At 46.3% G+C, this 26,349-nt stretch overlaps 1 long non-coding RNA gene across 1 annotated transcript; it reads left to right on the top strand.

The window, feature by feature from the left end:
- The first annotated feature begins 24,611 nt into the window (after nt 1–24,611).
- Nucleotides 24,612–25,761, top strand: LOC148683609 (uncharacterized). Its single transcript, XR_015946900.1, has 3 exons — nt 24,612–24,731; nt 24,835–24,917; nt 25,630–25,761. It is a non-coding gene; the product is annotated as an uncharacterized LOC148683609 (long non-coding RNA).
- The last annotated feature ends 588 nt before the right edge of the window (nt 25,762–26,349 follow it).

Genomic DNA, 26,349 nt, shown 5'->3' on the forward strand with positions numbered 1-26,349 from the left:
GATCTCAGCACCCAATAGGGTCTGTTTGGAAGAAGGCAGTCTTTTAGATGTTTGGGGCACGTTCAATTGGGCCCCAAAATGAACTGACAACCAGTTTTACAACAGAGGCTACATGAGATCTAAATGGAACCCCAGACCATAATCTGGTTGCTGCATTTTGGACTAACTTATGTTTCCAGGACATCTTCAAGGGCATGTAGAGTGCATTGCAACAATACAGTATTCTAAACACTACACAACTCTACTCAGAGTATGAAATCTATGCAGCCCCAGCTGATGTTTTAGCAGGAAAAATCACTCCAGTAGCACCTGTTTGCATAAATATAGCTCCAAGCTGAATCTGGTGGTTGCATTTGGGTTCTTTCACCAGATATTGCTTCTTCTGTGGGCTTGCATTTTTATTATTATCATGACATAATTGTTTAGATAAATGAACAAAATAATGCATTATAGTCATTGTTTTCAGGGCATGTGGATTTAATTAAACCTTCGTAAGCCTAGTTAAGTTACTTGTATCATGCATACATCATTTTAGTTGTATGCTGTCTTTCCATAGTTCAAACTATACTCAAGGCGGCTTACAACTTGAAAATAATCACACAATTACAGACACAACACAGTCATAAACAATAAACAAAACATCAAAAAGTACTCTACCAAATGAGATCTTATACATTGTAAGATCTAATAGAGATACAAAAATAACAACACCCCAACAAAACTCCCTTAATAACACCCCAGACCAAGAGTCTACTCAGCAGCTTCAGCTTGTAGCTGGAGTCAGTCCAGGCCCTGCCCTCCCAGGCCAGCTGGGGAAAGACCTGCAAGGCAGGGAGTAAGGTGTTTCAGGACTCCCAGCCAAGGGCTGTAGGCCAAAACATCTTGAGAGCACCAGGTATGGGAAGGCAGAACATCTTCTTTGCAAGCAGAAGGCTGAAGCTTCAATCCCTTGCATTAAGAATTAAAACAGGTATTACCAGGGAGTGGGAAATCCCCTCTGCCTGAGACCCTGGAGATCTGATTTGCAGTCAGAGTAAACCAGGGATGGAGAGCCTGATGTTTCCAGACACTGTCGGACTACAACTCCCTTCATTTTGACCATTGGCCATGCTGGCTGGGGCTGACAAGAGTTGAAGTATAACATCTGGAGGGTCAAAAGTTTCCAGTTCCTGGAATGGAGGGGGGGGGGAAGGATAGACAGACTTTCTAAAAGGGCCAGGCTTGGTCTTTTGATATCTATCTCTTCAAAATTAGTTGATTAATGTGCTTATTTGTTTGATGCAGTGGAGGATTAATAACCCCACTTGTACGTTTTCGTCACAGAAAGCTCTGCAGCCCCTCAACGGGCATTCAGTGGCTCCATTTGGGGCAGAAAACAGAAAGATTACTAAAGTGTATAATGAACTGCACGAACATTCCCTGGGGCGAGCTGTCAAATACATTAACAAAGAAACACACTTATGTTCCAATTAGCCATGTTACCGCTAATTGAGCCAGGCATCAGAATGGTAAAGGATAATCACGTATCAAATATACACTGAATTCACCACAGGCAGATTTTACTCTTCTAATAAATGGCACCTTTTTAATTTTATTTTTGCAGGGTGGGGGAGGGAAGCATTTCAAGACTGACCTTTAGGAATGGAGCTGCTGTTGCAAGGGCAGCACAAAAAAGACACATAAAATGGTAAATCTTGTGGACAAAGGCCAGTTGCAGCAGTGAGTATAATTCCTTCCTGGCCCTATTAACCATTTTACACCCAAATCACGCCATTCTCACAGTGGGCAACCAGCCCATGGGAAGCCCAGAAGCAGGACCTGAGTTCCAGAGCCCTCTCCTCACCTGCAATTCGCAGCAACTAGTATTCAAAGGTGAGCTGCCTCTGACCGTGGAGGCAGACCATAGCCATCTTAGCTAGCAGCCCTTCCCATCCAGGGTCAAAGTCTCTCACTGCCACCACCACCCCCAAGCCAGCCCAGGTCACTCTTTGACTCTTGGGCTGAGCACTATTCTCATACCCTCCAAGTGTTTCTATTTTCCAGGGGCAGTCCGAGAATCAAGCCCGGTGCGTCCATTTAGGCGGACTAGCCCATTGCCTAGGGCGCGAAAATGGAGGGGGCGCTGCCGAGCCTGCCCCGCAAAACCCCCACCGCCCTCCCAAGGCACTCGCGTTCCTCCCGCCTATGGAGGGGATGCCGAGAGCTCCCCAGCGCATAGCTGCCAAGTTATCCCTTTTTAAAAGGGATTTTCCCTTATGCTGAATAGGCTTCCTCGCGAGAAAAGGGAAAACTTGGCAGCTATGCCCCAGCGGTGGCGGCCACAGCGAGCGAGCGGCAGTGGTAGTGGTGGCAAGCGCCCGCAGCCGAAGCCTTCAGCTATGGGTGCTGCCGCTGCCGCCGCCCGCCCGCTCACTCGCCGAGGAGCCCCCAGCGTCCCCTCCACAGGCGGGAGGAGTGCAAGCCAAAAGGAGAGCTCAGCGCCCTCTCGCCCATGGAGGGGACGCTGTGAGCTCCCCAGCGGCTGTAGCGAGCAAGCAGCGGCAGCGCCCGCAGCTGAAGCCTTCAGCTATGGGCGCTGCTGCCGCTGCCGCCACTGAGGAGCTCAAAGCATCTCCTCCACAGGCGGGAGGGCGCCGAGCTCCCCTCTTGGCCTGCGCTCCTCCCGCCAATGGAGGGGACGCAGGGGCATCAGCGGTGTGCGTGCGTGCATGACACATGCGTCATGACGCATGTGCGCCCGGGGGGCGCCAGAGAGGTGTTTTGCTTAGGGCGCAAAAAGCCCTAGCACCGCGCCTGCCGAGAATTACGAAAGCTATCCCAGCTTCTGATTTGATTCTGGAATGCCTCTATTTCCCCCACCAGTGCTGCTGCCGAGCTTGGGGAGGAGGTTGAGCTGGTGCTTGTCCTGAAAGGTGGCTGTGGCAGCTGCGAGGGAGCATCTTGTTGCCTGTCTATGGCCTCTCCATGGCCGCCACGGCTGCCTTCTCCTTGGGCAGCTCATAGAAGCTGCTGGAGAGCAGGCAAGGAGGAGGAAAGGCTGCTGCAACCACCAAGGCCCAGCCCCACAGGATGCCCTGGCTCTCAGGGGCAGGTAGAGGGCAGGGCCGCCATGGGTGGGAAGAAAGGAGGAGCGGAGCACAGGGAGTCTTTGTTTTTTAAAAATGTGTTTTGTGCGCCCATGTCTAATCTTGCGTCTTTCTGAAATTTATTTATTGGTGTGTCTTTTTCTTTTTATAATTCTACCAAAGAATCAAATCAGATCAAATTGTAGGCCTAACTCCCCCCTTTAAAGGACTCAAAGTTCATTATTGGTCAGAGATGAATGAACTGAGGCAAGAGCCACTGAAAGTAAGGCAGATTTATTATTCTGTTGCAACAGGTTCCTCCCTCATAGGAGGCAAGGACCCCAAAGGAGGTGTGCCACAACTGTTAAAGGTTAGCATTTTTGGCATGGCCACCCCCTTTACAAATGTCAGTATCACAGTGTCACAGAAACTTTTAAAGGGAGCATATGTTGTGTGATGCATCCTGAAGACGTGGGGTGGGAGACAGGGTGGCACAAAACACATGTATAAAGATAAGGAATGGGTTGCAATGGGCATTTTCCTGATAACATGAGCTACAGGGGAAATGGTCCAAAGAGACCCAGTTGCATGAAGATGGTGAACTGAGGATTCAAGACATTACAAATATGAAAAGAACAAAATAAATAAACCGATCAATATGCAGTACGTCTGTGAATGTCCCCCCAATCTGATTTGGGGCTCCGGGCTACAGTGCAATGGAGCAGCTCTGATCAAACCAAGGATGATCTAGGCCAACATGGATCCAGATCCCAAACTGATCCAGGAGCCTAGAACAGTCATGAGTTCAGCAGGGTGTGGGTGGGAGACAGAAAAGGGCCTATCTTTTCCTCTCCCCCTTCCAAGCAGATGTTTAACCATAGTTTTGACAGCTGCTTCTCCCCTTTGACTGCATGTTTAGGGTTTATAACTGGGAGAGAGGGGGGGAAGACTCAAGCAGGCTGTATGCATCTCTCTCTGGTGGAATCTACACATATAAAAAACACTGTAAAAATGTTTTTTTAAAAAAGGTTTTGAATAATGCATTGAATTTGGTATAGCTCACGTTCGCCATCTAGTGTCACAGCTGCATACTGCACTTTACAGCACATTTAAAACATTTTATTTGCAGCGGTAGGGGACCCAGGTGGCGCTGTGGTTAAACCACTGAGCCTACGGCTTGCTGATCAGAAGGTCGGCGGTTCGAATCCCTGTGACGGGGTGAGCTCCCGTTGCTTGGTCCCAGCTCCTGCCAACCTAGCAGTTCGAAAGCACGTCAAAATGCAAGTAGATAAATAGGAACCGCTACAGCGGGAAGGTAAACGGCGTTTCCATGTGCTGCTCTGGTTTGCCAGAAGCGGCTTTGTCATGCTGGCCACATGACCTGGAAGCTATACGCCGGCTCCCTTGGCCAATAATGCGAGATGAGCGCGCAACCCCAGAGTCGGTCACGACTGGACCTAATGGTCAGGGGTCCCTTTACCTTTACCTTTTATTTGCAGCGGTATAGCCGAGTCCTCTCTCTCCTCCCCTTTCCTTGTTGCCAGATTTCCCTCCTTTGCAGAGTCCTGGGTTGCACAGTGTGGGCCCATTCCGACCCAGGGACAATCCAGAGCTGCCTCAAGCCAGTCCAGCAGAATCCTGTTTCAGCACAGGACCCAAATGGGTCTGGTGCACAGTTCTAATTTTCTATTTTTAGTTTTGTAAAGACAATTTCCCTTAGAAAGAGTGTTATGAGCTAGAACACATCAGGAATAAAATTGCCTCCTCGTATTATTTGCGAGGTCTTGGGAGGGTGTTTTTTTTTGTCATTCATTCCAGCTGCTTTGTTCACTCCTGCTGGCCTACTTTTTTAGACTCCTGAACACACCTGACTGCTATGTAACTACAACTAAAACATGGATATCCATATTTTGTGTGTGTAAATTTCTTGCTACATAGGCAATCTGCAGCCAGCCAAAGATAAATAATTATTAAAGGCTGTGTCACTTTTTTAAAATTCATCTTTTTGATCTGTAGGCTACCAGTAGAAGATATAATCTTTTATTTATATTATGTGAGGTAAAATTTTGAAACTGGATCTCCCCCCTCCTCCCCCCTCTCTCTTTAACATCTATCTCCCTGCTCACTCCATAATTAAGCCTGGAGGGCTTGGTGCTTTACTTGCAACACCACCCATGTCAATTTCTGTTATTGCTAATTTAAAGTTCACAGCTCCACATCTTGCAAAAAAATATTAGGGCAAAAACAATTTCTATCAAAAATATTTTGAGTTGCAGGCGTGCAAGGAGTGTTGCTCAGTGCAGACTCTTTATGCCAGCAGATTCCAAATTACAGAGGGGCAAGGCAGGAGGAGATGGAGGATTAAAAGACAATAACTTTGCACCAAGTCTTTGACATCTTCCTGCCATTGACATGCTTTTTCTTGCCTGTGTTTGTGGGGAGAGAGAGAGAGAGAGAGAGAGAGAGAGAGAGAGAGAGAGAGAGAGATTCGTCCGTCCGTCCCCCAAGCATTCCTTCTTTCCTCCTCTCTCATCCCCATTTTTCATGAAGGGAATAAAGGGACTTGGCATTTTACCCAAAGTGTAACAAGGTCAGATGGGGAAGCTTTCATCTCTCCTCCCACTTCCAGCCACCTGAACAAGAGCCAGCTGCTGTCCTCATGGTGTGTGCTGCTAATTTATCCAGCCGTAAGACAGGTAGCACTTCTGAGCAGCATTGCTCTTTGGATAGGTGCAGTAAATAAGCACCTTAATGGTGGGCTTCCTAGCAAGGGGGCCAACATATCACAGTGTGGCAGTTTTATCATCTTCCTGAGATGCCTGCAGCCAAGAGAACATTGCAGCACACCTCTTCCCTCACTTCAGCCAGGTCTTGGTACACATGCACGCATCAGATGGGGAGGCATCATGCCTCTCAGGCTACTTTTAACTGTTTTCTATCTAGCTCTGATCTCTGGCTTTGTTCATCTGTTACGCTCCCTCTTCAGCACCAGTCAGCACCATAGCTGCCAAGTCTCCCGTTTTCCCCGGGAAATCCCTGTTTTTCCAGCTGTTCCTAGCTGAAAAAACGGAATTTTTTGTTTTTCCCCGGTTTATTCTGGTGCGGTGGCCATTTTGGAACTGGGCGGAGCATACTCAGAAGCGACTTTTGATGCTGCTCTGCCCAGTTCCAAATGGCTGCAGTGCGACTTTTGGTGCGGCGGCCATTTTGGAACTGGGCAAAGCAGCATCAAAAGTCACTTCTGAGCATGCTCCGCCCAGTTCCAAAATGGCGGCAGTGCTACTTCCGGCCTGCTATTTCTGGCCCGGTCCCTTATTTCTCTGATAGCAACTTGGCAGGTATGGTCAGCACATCTGGCAAAGTTGCTCTTTCCCCTCTTTTCCTTTTCCTGAATCTCACTGCAGGGCCTCGGGCCACTTTGTAGGGATCCCATGCTTACTCACAAGAAGTAACTGCAGGAGGGTATCAGGTGGGGGAAGGCTGGTGTCAATCATCTTGAACTAGATGGCTCACAGGTCAGTATAAGGCAGCTTTCTGCATTTTCAGTAACATAATAATAATAATAATAATAATAATAATAATAATAATAATAATAATTTATTATTTATACCCCGCCCATCTGGCTGGGTTTCCCCAACCACTCTGGGCGGCTTCCAACAGAAGTATTAAAATACAATAATTTATTAACATGGTAGCACTGGACTATCATAAACTAAAATTAGATGAAAATGGATTAGGTTGGTAGGTAAATGAAATGATATAGCTTTGGGAGAGCAGCACAACTGGATGGCTGCAGTGAAAACCCATCCAAAGAAGACTGGAAACCATGAGATAGCCGACAAACCATTGCAGGAGGAAGCCACTCCCTCTGTTGACATTTCACCTGGCATTATTAGCTTGGCAGTGTAGAAATCACATGGCGCTGTAACATTCACATTGACAATACACAGAGGAGCAGGGTTCACACTGTTAGTGGGAATTGCACAGAAACCACAAGAACATCCAGAGATTCCCCAGCATCATTCAAATACAGTATAACTGCTGTCATGAATAATTGAAAACCTAGGATATTACATTTAAACATCCCCTTCAGCATTAACTGGAAGTTTCAGGAGCTGGAAAAACTTTTTCACCTAATGTTTGCTCATCGTACAAGGATGCTGTAGCAACTGATCTTTTGATCTTGTTTTCAGCTGGGGGGGGGCGAGTTGGGTTGTGGAGGATCTTTGGCTAAATTATTCAGGAAACAATAGGTTTTTTCTTATTTGTGATTTTGATAAAAACCTGCTTAACTGCTATTTATAGAGTAATGCTCATTTCAGAACCTCAAACACAAAATCTGAATGGACCTTGACAGCCATCAATCCCAGACAGCCTGGGCCAATGGTCAGGAATGATGGAGGCCAGCGACATCTAGAAGGTCACAGGTGCAAATGCTGTGTGCCACTTGCTTTCCTGAAGGGGGTAGCAAGATCATAGAATCATAGAATTGTAGAGTTGGAAGGGATGCCAAGGGTCATTTAGTCCACTCGCTGCAATGCAGGAATCACAACTAAAGAATCCCTGACAGATGGCAATCCAATCTCAGCTGAAAAACCTCCAATTGAAGGAGAGTCCACCACCTTTGGAGGGACTTCTTTCCACTGCCAAATGACTCTTGCCAACAGAAAGCATTCTTTAGTGATACTTGGGTCAGAAGTGGGGGGATTTGTGCAGCCGGAAGAAGAATATCTAGTGCTTGCCAAACAGAAGCTGCATGATTTACTAGACTTATATTGTTTAAGCCTTCTGTTTTTGCAAAGATCAGTGAGGCAAGCGACTTGCCACAGTTCCTGCCTCAACCCGAAGAGTAGCTCCCTTCCATTTTGCAATGGAAAAGATTGATTTTCCAAAACAGTGCAAACAAAATGCCTTGGTACAATATCATTACTCCTGTCTCTGGCAGCGAAGCTGCTCGTCTGAACAAACCACCAATGACTTTACAGTCTAACAAGTTTCAATAACCTAATGGAAATTCAAAGAGCTGGAAACAATCTACAAGAGTGTTGCTCTGGCTAATTTTATTATGCAGACACACTTAATCGGTCCTGTTAAAGTCACATTTATGGTGGTGAGGAAACAGTATTGGATTGCGACTATCACAGTAAATCGACATGGATTATCAGTCATTAAAGAGGAACAAAATGAGTAGCAAGTGGTGATATTTTATATTTATCAACTCTTCAGCTGGTCAAGGTTCATTACGATGCTGTACCATAAAGTACAAAGTGCCCTGGTGCATTCTCTAGAACATTTAATTCTCTATTGTATTTGTGTAGAATATAATTTCCAATTGCAATAAAGCCACATAAAAGTTACGCACCAATGAATAAAGTGTTAATAAATTGACCCAAGACATTTAAATGGCTAATTATATTTGAAATAAAAGAGGGCTGTTTTGTGTTTCCACACACAGTTTGAAGCGGCAACTCCAACCAGCCAACCAGTGACAAAATGTTTGTTTGGAGTTTTTTTAAATGCCCATTTCACTGTAGCACAGAACGGTAACATTTTTTGGGGGGTGGGGATTCTGTTTAATACATCCATAGTGTATCAGAAACAGGAGGCTTCTGGTTCATCCGGTGTACCTTTTTATTATTGTTAACACATCTGTGTGTGGCATAGATGAGGGTCAGGCCCATTAAGTAGAACCTACAGTCTTGGCCTTATTATGTAATATTCAAACTCATGGAGGAATAGGCTTTATTTTATTTTGTATCCTGTTTTTGGCCTAAGCATCCCTAAGTGGATGACAACAGCCGCTGAACACAAATAAGTAAATCACAACACAGTTTTAAAACTGTATTAATTAGCTCTGTGCCAATTATTTAAACACACATAATAATGTTACTTAAACTAAGGTTACCAGATTTTTTTCAATGAATCCGGGGACACTTTTCAACTTCCTACTAAATAGATGGATTTTGTCAGAGGACTGATTTGTAAATCTGGGGACTGACCCCGGGAAATGGGGACGTCTGGTAACCTTAACTTAAACCAGCACAAGTTTAAAATAACCCCAAGATAACTTGATCATATTGCACCCAGAGTTGTTAAACATACCATAGTTTTTAAAAAGCACCATGAAATTATGGGTCTTTAAAGGTCTGTTTAAAATAAATGAAAGAATCATAGAATCATAGAGTTGGAAGAGACCACAAGGGCCATCCAGTCCAACCCCCTGCCAAGCAGGAAACACCATCAAAGCATTCTTGACATATGGTACAGTCCTATCTTGGAAGTCAAACGGAATCCATTCTAGAAGTCCGTTCGACTCCCAAAACATTTGGAAGCCCAAGCGCGGCTTCTGATTGGCTGCATGAAGCTCCTGCAGCCAATCAGAAGCTGCGGAAGCCCCGTGGGATGTTCGGCTTCCAAAAACAGTTTGCAATCCAGAACAGTCACTTCCGGGTTTGTGGCAATCAGGAGCCAAGACATTCGAGAACTAAGCTGTTCAAGAACCAAGGTATGACTGTCCTGTTATTTTTTATGGAAGGGATGGGGACCCTGTGGCCTTCCATATGTGGTTCTCTGGGCTTTTACATTGGGCCCCATTTACTTTGATGCAGGGCAGCTGAACAGGTTGCAAAGTGCAGGACTGGTGGGAAATATCTTGCAACCACCTGCCATAACGTGCAGAGGGCCAAATCCACATACAGGACCAAAAAAATATTGTTAAGACTAAGTTCTGACCACAAGAGTGAATGTATCTTTTTTCCTTCTGAAAGTCAACCTAAATTTGTAGTGCTACATATAAATTAGCATAGGCAGATTTTTATGCAATTATGTGCCATGTGCCTGCTCCCCAAATCTTCCACGTACCTATCAATATAACCCTGTAAACCACTGTTAGTAAGCCTGGTTAGGTTCAGCGATACCAGAGTTCAGCTAAGAAAACCGTGGTTGAGCATAATGTCTGAATGCAGCCACTGTGTCCTTTCCAGGGTGCTGATTTAATGCCTGGAGGATTCCTGAGCTAGTGTGGTGTGATCAGCACCTCCTGATACGTATCTCCACAGTCCTTCCCCTGCCACTGGTCTTGAACAGGAAAAAAGGAATGACTAATCAGAGCCTATAGTTCTATTGCATTTTTAGATCAGCTGTGGCCTTAGCTTACCCCCAACCCCCCCCTTCCCATAACACCTTCCTTCCTACATGGGAAACGACTCTTTCCATTTTACACTTCCACAAGCAAAGGAACTGACATATGTTCTTCAAAAAACACACACATATACAAAATTCATAAATCAGCCAAGAAGCGACATTAACGGTACAAATGGGACCATTAGCAGGAAGAAAATCCTTTTTTTCATTGAAGAGCTGTCAACAAACATAACTTATTAACCTTCTCAGAGACTCTTGCCCAGACCACAAAACTCTCCTTGGTGACTGAAGTGAAAAGTACCATCTTGATATTTACCAACAGAAAACAACAACAGAACCCCATTTCCTGCGTACTTTTCACTTGCAAAGACATGAATCGCACAGAGTGCAGCACCCTCCTTTGTATCTTACATATTGTTTTTAAAAAATTGTGTGTGTGTGTGTGTGTGTGTGTGTGTGGTGGAGTGATTTGACATTGCTAATGTTGCGGGCCTTACCAATACCATAGGAAAACGTGTGTGATCCAACCAAAAGACCACCAGCATCCTGGAGAGGGCTATTGTGTCTAGGTCTTGCTTGTGGGCTTCTTTAATGTATCTGGTTGGCTACTGTGGAAACAAGATGCTGGACTAGAAGTGTCTTTGGCCTGATCCAGCAGGACTCGTATGATCTTCCCATGGTGGTCAAGCAGATGGTTCCAGAAATACCATGTGGAAGATTTGAAAGCAGCTGATATTCAGATGTATACTGCCCCTAAATATGTAGGCTTCATTTAGCTACCATGGCTGAATGGAGCTTGGGCTAACAGTCCATCTCAGCTTCCTGCCTCCCCGAGTGACCAATCAGTTGCTTTTGGGAAGCCCACAAGCAGGACAAGAAAGTAACAACAACAACAACCCACCTACCCATCTGGCTGGGCTTCCGCAGCCACTCTGGGAAGCTTCCAGCACATAAAAACATAATAAAATGTCAAACATTAAAAATTTCCCAATACAGGACTGCCTTCACATGGCTTCAAAAAGTTCCTGTCCTGTTCCTGTCAATTCTGAGCAGTTTGGTTCAATTCCCCATTGAACTTGTGATGCTGGGGAGCTTCCTAGCCTCACAAGAGCCCCAGGAGAAAGTCCCCGGTGAGGAGTGCTGAATCAGCAGAGAAACTGTCCAGTGATGGAATCCTGGAGGAGCTCAAAAGCTTGGGTGAGAGGAGGAGGCAATGTTGCACCACAACAGTCTGGCAGCAGTCAAGCAGTTTTATAACTTCCTCTTCTGCTACCATTTGCTTCCTGGAGCATCACCCCTTCCACTTAAAGCAGGGCATTGATCCTGAACACACCTTCTTGATATGGCTACCCAAGTAGAACTCTGTGAAAGGCATGTCAGGCATGTGTTATGCCTTCTGCTCTGGCCTGTCACACAGCTCTGTGCCATCTTGACTGCTGAGGTGCCGAGAAGTGATGGCAAAAGATCCAGAGCTGGAGTGTGGTCCTGTTAGTAGTTCCCTGATTCTGCAACATCTTCTGCAGTTTTGGGGTGTTCCTCGTGGTATGCTGGCTCCTCTTGGTCCCCAGGAATAAAGGCCTCCTTTTCCTCAAAGTAGTTTCACTTAGTTTTAGATCTGGGGGTGGTCCCACCACAAGAGTGATTGCAAAAGCACGGGCTCCTGTTTTATCCTACATTGGTTAAAATCGGAAAGGGCCACCAGGGTCCAGCTCTAAAGGCTGATGGTGGGCCAAGACTTCTTTAGAATAATTCTACCACTGTTTTATAGATTTCTTTGGGACTTTAGCATGAGTTCTTCCCAGCAACTAGATTACTGCTCATTCATTTCAGAAACACAAACACAGAATTAAGGTAGTATGTTAGTGAGATGTAAGCTATTTCTCAGAAGAACAAATACCCTCCGGCTCTGAGGATTTTGAATGCAGACATTCAGCAAGGAGGGGTGGGTGGGTAACTATCAAAGGGAAAAAAGTAAATATTAGTCTTGCATCTATTGACACTTGAAATTTCATTTGAAAACAACCATTTCATCACAGTCCTATAAATTTCTCACTGGAACCTCTCGCTACTTAATGAGGAAAGAGGAAATTCAGCATGGACAGAATGATCCAACTTTAATGAAGGCAGAGAGCAGCGTGGACTTTCAGACCCCACATGAGTTGAACCTGCCCTTACAAAGGTCAGTATTTTACTATATGTTGATTAATACTGGATAGTCAATGTCTGTAGATTTGTTAATGGCTCTTATTAAAACTATTTTTTCCTGATCGATTGTAGATGTTGAAAACCACAATGTGAAAATGCTTATTTAATCATGGACTTCTGAAATTCTTCATCTGAAGCATCAAGGTTGTCAATGGGGGTTGCATTCTGGGGACACACAACTCCGTAATGGAAACAATTGTACTCATTTCTCATATTGAAGTCTGAGTCCTGGTGATGTCTTTCAGAGCCATTCCTATTTTGGGACCAGGTCTTGGGTCTGGCCTTGATCTTAATATGTTGCCCCTGCTGCTGATTATTTTACCTTTGCTTCTTGGCTTTTGGACCTGCACAAGACTACCTACACATTTCCTTGGATGCATTAACTAGGAAAAAAGGAAGCTACCTTATACTTAAACCAACAGTTCATCTAGCTAAGCTCATCATAGGCTGTACTGTCTAGCAGTGGCTCCCCATGGATTTCAGACGGGGGGCATTCCCAGCCCTACAAGGTGATGCTGGGGGTTGAACTGGAGCCCTTCTGCATGAAAAATGGATGCTCTGCTACTGAGCTGCCTGTCCAAATACCTTTCAACTGAAGGTGTGCTCCAAGCAGGGATTCATTTAGCTGAAGTTAACTTCTGCTGCTACATATAAACTCTACATGCATATGTACAAACCGCTATGACCTCAGAAGCTGATTGCAGCTCACCCATCCTGAATGGGAGCCCATTGTTTTATGGCTTTTGTTCACTTTTTGGAGAATGCCCACATTTTATGGGACTGAAGGAATGCATTAGGAAGAGCTTTCTGACAATGAAAGCAGTTCAACAATGAAATTGACTGCTTTGGGAGGTGGTGGACTCTTGATTGGTCCACGTGACAAGCCCCTACCAACTCTACTGTTCTATGGTTCTATGATATCTGCCTCTTGTTGCCACTCCTTTCCCTCCGATTGCTCTTTCCACCCAGTTCCTGAGCATTTCTCAGGAATAGTGGCTTTGCAGTCTTGTTACGCTTTTCCTTCCACTTTCCAAACTTTCTTTCCTAGCAAATGTGTTGCATATCCATACATAATGATGAACTAAGGCTGAATATTTATGATCGTTATTAATTATGTAGATTTCCCCCTCTTACTCTTTCTCCCCCCTCTTTTTATTGAAATAATCATTGGAGGGGTGGGTGGGGGAGAGAAAGCATCTTCAAAAGCAGATGAGGAGGAGCACTGCATGGAATATGTAAGGGTTGAGCACGCTAGTCTGGATGAAGTGCCAGCCATTTGGAGCCTCTGCTTGAATCCCAAACTAAACTGCAATCAGACCTTTCCTAGAGTTTCTGAATCTTTAATTGCCGCTCTCTGGTTGTGGCTCCAGTTGTCTTCTTCTTCTTTGGCGATCACTCGTAGCCAAGTAAGATTGTCTTCCATAAACACGGTTTTAACAATGGGTCCGTAAGTGACCGTGGAGGCCCATTCTGGAACCACGTGGTTTCCAGGCGGGAGTTGATCACGGTCATAGCTGCCAAGTATCCCGTATCCGCCGGGAAAACCCCTTTTTTCTTACCGTTTCCCGGCGGTCTCCCGTTTAGGTTAAAATCCCGGTATTGTCCCTTAAATCAGCTTCGGCCCGGCGGCCATTTTTCTGGTGCCGCTTTGCCCTTCTATGGGCACCAGAAAATGGCGGCACCGGCGCCGGAAGTCACTTCTGCGCATGACCGGAAGTTGCGTGACGCGACTTCCGGTTGCGGTTTGCCCTTCTATGGGCATCAGAAAATGGCGCCGCCGGCGCCGGAAGTCACTTTTACGTGTTTCCGGTCATGCGCGGAAGCGACTTCCGGCGCTGGCGCCGCCATTTTCTGGTGCCCATAGAAGGGTGAAGCGCCACCGGAAGTTGCGTCACGCAACTTCCGGTCATGCGCACGCTGCCGATCCCGGATCTTTACGTCCGGAACTTGGCAGGTATGATTACGGTGTGGATTTGCCAAGTGTGCCTTCCTCTTAGCATGTCTCTCCCTTGCGTCCTGAGTTCGAGCATCTTCAAAGCCCAGGACACCTTTGGTAAAGGCTGTTCTCCAACTGGAGTGCTCGCAGGCCAGTGTCTCCCAGTTGTCAGTGTTCATACTACATTCTTAGACATACTTGTTGCTAATATCTTTCCCATCTCCTCCTTCCCTAGTCCCCCCACCCACTGCACTGGTACCCCCTAATTGCAATTTTGGATGGATTTTTGGAAAGGCACCAAACTCTGAGTTGAACGTAGGAAGAGAAAAACAGCTGCCTGAATTCTCAAGGACACGTCACTCCCCCAAATTAAACAGCATTCGCTCTCTGTCAAAGGCAAACTGCCAAAATGTGAGGAGAGAGGAGGTTTCTGCTTAGACCTTTCTGTGCATGACAGGATAAAACCTGAGAGTTTCCTGCCTCAAGGAAAGCAAGATAATGAAATAATCTTTAATCTTTGTCCCTTCTAGGCACTCTCAACACCTGTTATCCTTGGTATCATTGCGGACACAACAGGGTGTGAATTCATCTTAAGGCTGGTAATTATTCCAACTAATTATTCATTTGGATGGGGAAGGAAGGAGGGGGGAGTGATTAGTGATGCTCCTTCAGGTGCACTTTATAAAAAAAATCTTGCTGAAGCTTCACAAATAGAGAAAATGGCTGCTCTTTTCCTTCTGCTACTAAAAGATCAAAGTTTCTGCGCTCCCTCCCCTAGAAAGGGGCTATGGATTTGGGATGCTGCTGGCTGAGCTGGGCCATGGAGTGTCATACATGCTAATGCCTCTCTCTACCAGAGTTGGTACTCACCCATGCTTCTGTTTGTACCCTGATTTCTAGGCATGTGGAAAACCTGACTGACGTTTGTTCTGATTCAGCAGTAAACAGCGGGTTTTCCCAAAACCTCCTGCTTGACCCATGACAAAAATCATGGATGAAACAAAATAGCTACGGTATATGAAGAAATGTGCATGCACACGAAAGCTCATACCAATGACAAACTTAGTTGGTCTCTAAGGTGCTACTGGAAGGAATTTTTTTTATTGTGTTTCGACCAACACGGTGACCTACCTGTAACTAAAATCATGGGCCTGTGATAAGAAATCATGACACAAATTATTGCAATCGATAAATAAAATGTGGTTTTATCAATATGGTTGGTACAAGCTAACTTTCTAGGAGCAGGTGCCCATTCGTTTTAGTAGGATAAGGATGTTATTTGGATTTTCAGTAGGGCTGGGGGGGAGGTCTTCCCCAGCAAAATGTTTTCCTCCCTGTTTGTTTGTTTGTTTGTTTGTATAATTTGCAAGTCATTTCCCTGGGAGCATTTCAAAGTGATTTAACACCAAGAATAAAAAAAGACTAAAAACAATTTCAAGTTCCATAGAGATAGAGATTGGGATAAAGATATACACTTAAAAGTTGTTGGTTGTGCAAAATATAAAGGAAATAACTTAAAAAACCAGCAAGTTTAATTGGAAGTATGTTCAGAATCTGGTGAAGAAAACATGAAGATGAAAGTAATAGAATAACGTGATTTTTAAGATTAGTGTGGGTTATGTATATGTTTTTGTGATGAGTCGTATGTTGGGGTGCGGGAACTATGTAGGTATGTATGTATGAGTTAGTCGTGTAGGTATGTATGAATTAGTTAAGTGTTAGTATGGTGAGTTTGTATGTCTGTAAATGTGAAGTTGTGAAATTGTTCGTTTCAATCTATTTGTTTAGTTTTTGTTTTGTTTTGTTTTAAACAATAAAGACTTATTAAAAAAAATGTTGTTGGCTGATTTTTTTTCTTTAAGGATGACCTTTAATAACTGCCCAAGGAGCTACAAAAGGCCTGTCTGATATAGAGTGCAATCCAAGGGGCAGGTGCCACCACACTGGCGAGATGGGTTCTTCTAAAGGTCCTCCCTGGCAGCAACCATTGGGGTATTTTTAAAATTTATTGCTCTTTTATTTTAAAAACCTATATCCCACTTTTCACGGGGTTATATCCCACTGAATCACGGGGTTTGGGGGCTTTTCCGTGGCCCCGGGGGTGACATCTGTCTACGCAACCTGTATAGGAACCTCCGCACAGTGGAATGGAACGTTGTGTCCAAATTTGAACAGAATTGGTCAAGTGGTTTCTGAGAAAGGTACTGTGTCACCTACATGCACCTTTTACATTTACCGTATATGTATATATAGATTTATGTCATGTCCAAATGGTAAGCTTGCTGAATTGTCACCCACAGTATCAAGCGGAATTGGACTGTGTAAAACAATTAATGAAATTATCAATTTGATGAAAGATTTCCTCATGCAATTATTCCAATATTTTCAAGTAAAAGAGGCAACATTTTTTTTTATTAAATGGTTTATTAAAGGGTGGAAACAGAATTCAAAGTTTTACTAATAGCAGATCAAAACAAAGAATTTGTAAAATGTGTTCTATAACTATGAATATGAAACTTTATTTTAGAAGTCATTGGTTATTTATTGTTAAACTAGTGGATTTTAGCCCGTTTAAAAACGGGCGCTAGAGGAAGCGGCCTGCCGGGACTGGCTTGGCGGTGGCGGGTCTTCCCGCCACCGCCAAGCCAGTCCGCAGCGGGGGCTTTTCGCCGTTTGCCTTCCCCTGAGGGGGAGGCAAACGGCGAAAAACCCCGCCGCGCCGCAATTCGGCTCCGGGACTGGCTTGGCGGTGGCGGGTCTTCCCGCCACCGCCAAGCCAGTCCGCAGCGGGGGCTTTTCGCCGTTTGCCTTCCCCTGAGGGGGAGGCAAACGGCGAAAAACCCCGCCGCGCCGCAATTCGGCTCTGGGACTGGCTTGGCGGGTCTTCCCGCCACCGCCAAGCCAGTCCGCAGCGGGGGCTTTTCGCCGTTTGCCTTCCCCCGAGGGGGAGGCAAACGGCGAAAAACCCCGCCGCGCCGCAATTCGGCTCCGGGACTGGCTTGGCGGCGGCGGGAAAAAGGGGAGGAATTCTGCCTCCCGCAGTTTGGTCAAACTCATGTTTGTAGCTTCGAGAACACTGTCCAACCATCTTGTCCTCTGTCGTCCCCTTCTCCTAGTGCCCTCTATCTTTCCCAACATCAGGGTCTTTTCCAGGGAGTCTTCTCTTCTCATGAGGTGGCCAAAGTATTGGAGCCTCAGCTTCAGGATCTGTCCTTCCAGTGAGCACTCAGGGCTGATTTCCTTCAGAATGGATAGGTTTGATCTTGCAGTCCATGGGACTCTCAAGAGTCTCCTCCAGCACCATATAGCCTTATAGCCTTAGGCACCCTGAAACCGTGATGTTCACCTATTCAGCTCCTGGGGGAAAGTGGCACCTGGAGAGTAAAACCTCCCATGTTCATCAAATACTCAGGTTCCCCCTTTTCAGTTTTCAAACTGTACCACTCCTGCCCTTATCAGCAAAGCAGCCCGTGGGCAGTGGGGAAGAAGGCAAGGAGAGGCCTGGTTCTCAGTGAAGTGCTAGAATTTTGTGTGGTGGTGTCCCATTTCAGTCTGCAGGTCTCACGGAGCTGACATGACAGAACAATATTCCATACAAAATATATAAATAAATCCCTGCCTGAAGAAAACCAGCATGTCAGGGAAGTTGCTTACAGGCTCCACCCCATCCGAGTGAAATGCTTCTGCCCTGAAGCTTTTATTTTATTTGAGAACTTAACATGCTGCCCTTCAGTCTGCAAAATTCTCAGGGTTTCTTAAAGAATGAAGTCCAAAACAGTTCTGATGATAATAATAATAATTTTATTATTTGTACCCCGCCCATCTGGCTGAGTCTCCCCAGCCACTCGGGGCTGCTCCCAATCGAATATTAAAACAATACAGCATTAAATAATGCAAAACCTTTATACATTTAAACAGGGGCAAAGTCCATTAAAACAGAAAAACCGCTGTTGGTTAAAGTTAGCTACGTTGTGTGCTCAGGAGCCTGGTTAAATCAAGTCACCTGGTATCAAAAGGACATCCACTTTTGGTGCCTGGAGAGCCTCCCTAGGCAGGACATTCCACATGTGAGGAGCTACATGAAGATGATATCATGGATGGACAGCAATGTTCTCTGCCCCAAGCTAAAGGCTGATTAAAAGTCATTAAGTGGTGTGGATCAAAAAGAGTCTCTTGTCTAAAAGGGTTCCATTAAGTGTTGAACTTGGCAAACAGTAGACGGATTTTGGGTGTTATGAAAAGGTAGCAAAATTGATACTTATTTGTATTTATTCTTCTTGCAGTTTTTTTTTTTACTCCCAAAGAGAGATGCTTGTGGAATTATCTGCTTCAGATACAAAAATGATGACTTCCCTACACCTTGACATGAAGTGCGGGGCGAGCATCCTTTCCTTTTCCTCCTCAGGCACAAAATGTCCTGGGCCATCCTGCCATGAAATCCTACCTGTGAGTTAGCCACCCACATGGTTAAATACTTAAACCACCGCCACAGCAGCAGCCTCTCCCTTTACAAAATCTGCACTGTCCAGAGGTGCCCCTGGGTTTCTTAGAAAAATGGAGTAATTAAAAAATCAAGTTTAAATGGAATTTTCTCATTTTTCATACTGATGTTCTTTGCGTACCAGTTACATATGCTGATTGGGTCTTATTCCGTCAGCTCGGCAAATTGTACAGTCATTGCTCCCAATACATCACAAGGGAAGTTGTCAGCTGAAGTACCCAACAGCTGTCTGGGCAGATGTGAACAACTGCCTTTGTATTATCTGGAGAAGTAAGTCAGGGTGTCTATTAATATAATGAGGATGCCTGTGTCAACATTTTCTTTAGCTGCATCAGAAGAGGAGGCAGTCTCTGGCAGGACTCATTCTCTAGTCTTGAAATGTATCTCCAAACTTTCTAATGTTGTCAGCATTGATGGGACTGAGAGGAGCTCCAAATAATCTTTCCAAAGTGGGTACATTAAATAACAAATGTGATTCAGTATAAATAAGTGTAAAGTGATGTCCACTGGAGCACCCACCCCCATAGAATCATAGTTCATAGAATTGTAGAGTTGGAAGGCTCCATGAGGGTTCAACTGCCGCCAATGCAGGAATATTTTGCCCAAAGTGACCCTGAGATTAAGAGTCTCATGTTCTACCAAATGAGCTAAAAAGGGTAAAGGTAAAGGACCCCTGCCAGTTAAGTCCAGTCACGGACAACTCTGGGGTTGCGGTGCTCATCTCGCTTTACAGGTCAAGGGAGCCGGCATTTGTCCGCAGACAGTTTTTCCGGGTCATGTGGCCAGCATGACTAAGCTGCTTCTGCCAAAACCAGAGCAGCCACACGGAAACGCCCCACCGGAGTGGGATGCTTTCGAGCTGCTAGGTTGGCAAGAGCAGGGACTGAGCAATGGGAGCTCACCCCATTGTGGGAATTCAAACCGCCGACCTTCTGATCGGCAAGCCCAATGCTCAGTGGTTTAGACCACAGCGCCATCCGCACCCCTACCAAATGAGCTCTCCCAGGCTAAATGGGATATAAACGAATGGGTTCTGAGCTGGTGGTGACTGTCCAGAAAAGAGAACTTGGGATGCTCAGTGAAAATGTTGACCCAGTTTGCTGCAGTTTTGAACAAAGCAAATTCTATGCTAGGGATCATCAGGAAAGGAGTTGAAAATAAAACTGCTGATATCACAATATCATTATACAAATCTATGGTGCAACTGCATTTGGAATACTGTGTCCAGTTCTGGTTAAGGTAAAGGTAAAGGGGCCCCTGACCATCAGGTCCAGTCGTGTCTGACTCCGGGGTTGCAGCGCTCATCTCGCTCTATAGGCCGAGGGAGCTGGCGTTTGTCTGCAGACAGCTTCCGGATCATGTTCAGCATGACAAAGCTGCTTCTGGCGAACCAGAGCAGCGCACGGAAACGCCATTTACCTTCCCGCCGGAGCGGTCCCTATTTATCTACTTGCACTTTGATGTGCTTTCGAACTGCTAGGTGGGCAGGAGCTGGGACCGAGCAACGGAAGCTCACCCCATTGCAGGGATTTGAACCGCCGACCTTCTGATCAGCAAGCCCTAGACTCTGTGGTTTAACCCACAGCGCCACCTGGATCCCTTCGTCACCTGGGTCCCAGTTCTGGTTACCTGACCTAAAAAAATAAAAAGATTGAGGAACTGGAGCAACTCCTCTAGGAGGAAATGTTACTACATTTGAGCCTTTTTATTTTAGAGAAAAACTATTGGGGCAACAGGGTAGAAATTTATAAAATTACTAGTTGACCCTCCCACGTGTTGCTGTGGGTTATCCCTGTGGCTGCCCCCACCCTGTGACGATCCATGACGCGTTGCTGTGCCTGACTCAGGGTCATCGTTGTCAAGTTCTCCCTTTTTTAAAGGGAAATTCCCTTATGCTGAATAGGCTTCCTCGTGAGAAAAGGGAAAACTTGACAGCTATGCTCAGGGTCAATGTTTCCCAGCAAAGGGGGAGGATATGTCCGTTCCCCCTTGGACTATGTGCCCCCCCCCGGTGGTTGTGTCTCATCCCTGTGTTTACTCCCATCCTGTAGCGACCCATGAGGTATCCCGTCCCCCTCCCCCCACCCTGTGGCTCCCCCCACCCTACGTCAGCCCATGACCTATTTGGGCCCCTCCTCCCCCCACCCAGAAATTTATAAAATTATTCATGGTATGGAGAAAGTGGATAATTTTATTTGTCTCTCGTAAAATGAACTCGTGGACATCCAATGAAACTGAATGTTGGAAGATTGCAGGGCATAGGTAAAGGTAAAGGGACCCCTGACCATTAGGTCCAGTCGTGACCGACTCTGGGGTTGCGCGCTCATCTCGCATTATTGGCCGAGGGAGCCGGCGTACAGCTTCCAGGTCATGTGGCCAGCATGACAAAGCCGCTTCTGGCAAACCAGAGCAGCACATGGAAATGCCGTTTACCTTCCCGCTGTAGCGGTTCCTATTTATCTACTTGCATTTTGACATGCTTTCGAACTGCTAGGTTGGCAGGAGCTGGGACCAAGCAACGGGAGCTCACCCCGTCACAGGGATTCGAACCACCGACCTTCTGATCAGCAAGCCCTAGGCTCAGTGGTTTAACCACAGCGCCACCTGGGTAGTACTTTTTCCATACACTGTATAGTTAAAACGAAATAATTCATTTCCCCAATAAGCAATGATGGCCACCAACAAGGATTGCTTCAAAAAAAGGATTAGACAAATTCATGGAGGAGAAGGCTACAAAGGCTACTAATCCCAATGCTCTACCTCCATTATTATTATTAGCTATGCTAACAGCAGTGAGGTTTTAGGCTGACTAAATTTACCTGGAAAATAAACTCCAGGAATATGCTCTCTTTTTCTAGGAATGGGACATGCAGTTTGCAGTCACCTCCTCTACATTTATCGCTCATGTTTTCCATGGTTCTAAACCTAAATTATTGTTGGTGCTGCTTTTATTAGGATAATTCAATCAAAAATTGGCTTATATCCCAGAAATACAAGACAAACTAGAGGACACCCAAATACCCTAACACACCACCAACTACACACCAGTCCTAACAGCATACGGACATGGCAAAGGGATGGTATCCACAATATAGAGCTGTGATGGTGAACCTATGACACGCATGTGAGCACTGACACGCATAGCCATTTTTGGTGTCACGCGGCCGCATGCCGAGACCTCACTTCCGTCTGGCAGCGGAATGCCGCAGGCGACACATCTCTGGGAGCCTTGTGGACTTCTGGCGAGGCAGGATGGCGTTCAGCACGGGCCGCGGAGCTCCTGAAAGTGACCAGTGCTGCAGGAGCTGCCGGGCGGGCTCCCCAAGCCACCAAAACTGCCACCGCTGCCACCCGGACACTGGGGGCCACCAGTGCAGCAACCTGGGAGCTGCCGGACCCCACTCCCACCCCGCGAACCTGACAGACGGCCTTGAGGCACTCCAGAGGCCGGAGGAGGAAAAAGGAAGCCTCGGCCCCGCTGCTGCCGCCGCCGCAGAAAGTAGGAAGAAAATGAAGGAAAAACAAGGCAAACGTGTCCGCTCGCTCCATTGCTGTCCCCGTCACCCCTGCCTCAAGGGAGAGGAGGGGGCCCTTGGAGGAGGGAGAAGAACCCCGACCTCGCTGCTGCCACTGCCGCCACCTCGCCGCCATCCCGGGAAGAGAGAAGAGACACCCAAGTAAGCTGAAACCCCTTCCCTGTTGCCCCGCCGCCGTGCAAGCATAGCCAAGTGAGGGGAGAGGTGGGCTGAAGTGGGCCTTGAGGAGGCACAGACCTAACTCGAGCCCACTTCCTCAGTGGCAGACCCGTTGGAGGAAGGCCTGAGCCCAGAGTCCCACTGGGAAAGACCTCTGGGTTTTGCCTTATTTTTTTTCCCCTTTTCAATATTTTATTATTATTATTATTATTATTATTATTATTGTTATTATTATTAAAAAAACTTTAATCATTTTCCCCTCCCCTTTTCCTTTTTTAAAGGAAAGACAATTATACATTTTTGTTATTTAAACTATAAATATCGTGAAATTATGGTTTTTTCTCGAAGTGACACACCACCCGAGTTATGCTCGTTTTTTTGGGTGAATTTTGACACACCAAGCTCAAAAGGTTTCCCATCACTGATATAGAGTATACAGGTCCAGAATCCCACAAACCTGCTCAACATGATTTTAAAAAATGGGATCATGACCTTGGCTACGAAAGAAACCCTACCCAATGAACTAGAATGTGGTCTCACCCTCCATCTCAGCTAAAAGAAGGCCAAAAGAAGTCACTTTGAAACTTACCTACAGATGGTACCCAACACCATGGAAACTGGTGCTGATACACCCAAGAACCTCACCAAAATGAAGGTGGGGGGAGGGGGGCACACTCTGCTTTCAATGGAAGCCTGGTGTCACACACACTTCTGTTTAATGTTATCTATAATATGGATCAGGCTTGGCTTCTAACTGCCTCAACCGTTCCTCATAAGGCTTGGTTTCCAGGCCCTTCATCATCCTGGTCACCCTCCTCTGCTCACTTTCCAGCTGCTCAATATCTTTCTTCAACTAGCCTGCACTGACTGGCAGCAGCTCTCCGGGATTTGGGGGGGGGGAATTCCCAGCCCAGCTCCAGGCGGAACAGCAGGTGCCTCCGAGTTCTGACAAAGGAGCATCACCACTCAGGAGGGGCCAGGTGGGGCCAGGTCCTGGGGGGAGGGTTTCCACGGTGACAAGGACCCGCCCTCCTTTGTGACTTCTCTTGCTTCTCCTTTAAAAGCCACTGACTTGCAGGCAGCCATTGTGGGTTTGTAGTGAGGCGAGGAGAGAGAGAGAGGAGTTAGTGGCGGTTGGTGGTGGTTGGTGGTGAATAGGAGAGGAAAGGAGGTTTGTTGTTATTTTTCCGGTTTCTTATTTTGATTTGATTTGATTTATTACTTTTATTTGATTTATTACTTTAATTTATTTGGTTTGATTTATTTTTCTTTTCTTTTATTCTTTTCTTTTGGCACTTTTATTTATTTTATTTTATTTTTTGTTCTTTATATTATTTTTGTTCTTTGTTTTTTGTGCACATCTGTGCATAGTTTGTATATATTTTGTACATAGAGTAGTTAGGGTTAGGTGTAGGGTTAGGGCGGGGTTAGGTGTAGACTTAGGGCAGGGGTTGGGGTTGGGGTCAGATTTAGGCTTGGGTGGGCATTTTAGATAGTTACTTTAGAAAGGAGGGTGGGATCTTTTCGTGGATGAAATGGGCAGGCTGTAAGTAGCATTCCTTCCCTTTCTCTTCATCTCTGGGAGGTGGGGGTGGGGTGGGGGGGTAAGTCGTGGGGTCCCCTGCACAGCCTTGGCTCTCTGGTGAGGCCTGTTCTTTATTCAATGAATTGTTGCAACAGGACTTCCAACTACCACATGGATCCTCTGGAACAAGGGACTGGGCCCAAGACAGAGGGAGACCCGTCCTTCCTGGCTTGGCACTGCTTCTGTGCTCTCTTGCTGCCATCTGACCCCAATTTTTCTTTCCTCTGCAGATGATGGTAGTTCGGCCGGACCTTTCCTGCTTCCGCCTGAAGCCAGAAGAAGGTGAGCCCCACACTATGGAGACAGCAAACTACTTTGTCTCTTATTTGCCCAAGACCCACCTCTGAGGTCTTCTTGCTGGGAGTCTGGCAGGACCTGCTCCCTGCCTGGCAGGCCTTTCCCACCTTGCCTGGGAGGACAGTGTCCGGACTGACTCCAGCTACATTTCGAACCTGGGACCTTTGACTGAAGGAGGGGGGGGAGGCCTGTGGGAAAATCTCATTTTCATTCTCATTCTCTTCCATCCAGATGATATTATAATTGAAGATTTATAGGTAGTGCGGACACCAGAAAGAGGCCAACATCCAAATGCACTCAGCAGGTAAGACTTTCTCAAAAGCCCACCTGTAGTTGGAGATACCCTGTTTCATCTGTGAGAGAAGCAGGCACTCCTGGCATCCTGCTTACCTTTTTTTCTCTTGCAGGTGACAGAATGATGGCGGCAGGACCTCCTTTCCCATATTTTCATGGGGGCAGAAGGGAAGCAGTGGCTGTGGGACCAGATCAGGTAGGGGGAAGCTGCCTTCTGGGGACAGAGGCCAAGGGGTGGAACAATGTCATGGACTGGTTGGGCACAGAGGAATGGTGGGAGGAAGCAGTTGGAGAACCAGGAAGGGAAGACGTCTCAGAGCCCAGGAAACGGTGGGGGCACAAGGATGAGCAGTCAGAGGGAGAAGAGGCCAGGGGACCAGGGGAGGGTAGCCAATGGGTCTCAAACCCTCAGTGAGTGAGGGACTTTCCCCTGTGTCAGAAGACGAAGACAGGCTCCGGCAGATTGAGCGGATGAGATCCAGAGGAAGCTGTTTGTGCGTGTGCTGTAGAGAGAAGTGAGGGCGTAATGGGGCTCATTCCCCCTGGAAGGGAGCCCATGGAGGGGAACTCCGATTCTAAACCTCTGCTGCCTCATGGGATAGCTTCCGGAGAAGAAAAGGCTCCAGAGTAAACCCTCCACAGATGCAGAGTGGAGTCCCTAAGATGGTTGGATGGCATTTTGTAGACCTCCTTCTGGCAACTCCTGCAGCCAAGCTGGGGCTCTTGTTTCCTTTGGACCACCTCAGGGAGGCCGAGAGAGAGGGGGGTCTTGCTGTCTGAGCACAGGGTGGCCACCTTTGTTTTGGCAAAAGACAAGGCAGGGCAGGGGACAGAGAAAGATCCGAAAATTGTTAACATTATTTTGCCTCAAAAGATCTCACAGAATTTTGGGTTTTCCCATTCCTTAGGATATATGATCTACTCCTGTGTAACTCCACGTGTCTCGGTCTCGAGCTGATTGAAGGCAGAGACAGGATTTCACCGATTGGTGAAAAGAAGAAAGAGAACTGGAAGAGCATGGAATAAAAACAAATATTTTTTAATGGATTTTGAATAAATGCACAATAAATTGTTACTGTTTTGAATTTCCTTGTGTTATTTTATTCCATTCATCTTGACACTTTTGTTGTTGTAGCCTAAAATAGCATTAGCATTTTTTGCTGCTGCATCACTTTCAGGTTGACTTATGTTAAGCTTATGGTCCACTAAGATCCCTAGATCCTTTTTCCTACCAGCAAACCAGGTGTCCCTCATCTCATATTGGTGCAGCTGCTTCTTCCTGCCAAAGTGCAGAACCTTAGATTGGCTAGAGGTCCTCTTTGCTTGCCACCAGGGAGTGACCACATCGCAGTCAGTGCTGTGGTCGCTCTGTGTGGCATTAACACAGTTCAGTGCAATCGCATGGTGACAATCCAGTCCCGCTGGTGCCAGTGACCTGACATCTAAGATGTCTCCAGGACACTGAGTGTTTTGCCTTGGTAGATCACAACATGTTCGTGACGCAGAGGCTGTGGTATGAGCACAGTTCAGGTAGCCTGTCTCTGTTCTTATTCAGGCCCCCGATACCAAGGGTTATCCCAGCTGTGATTAATGGTAATAGTAATAATAATAATTTTATTATTTATACC

This window comes from Zootoca vivipara, chromosome 13 (assembly GCF_965207765.1).
Source record: "Zootoca vivipara chromosome 13, rZooViv2.hap1.1, whole genome shotgun sequence".
Classification (NCBI taxonomy): domain Eukaryota; kingdom Metazoa; phylum Chordata; class Lepidosauria; order Squamata; family Lacertidae; genus Zootoca; species Zootoca vivipara.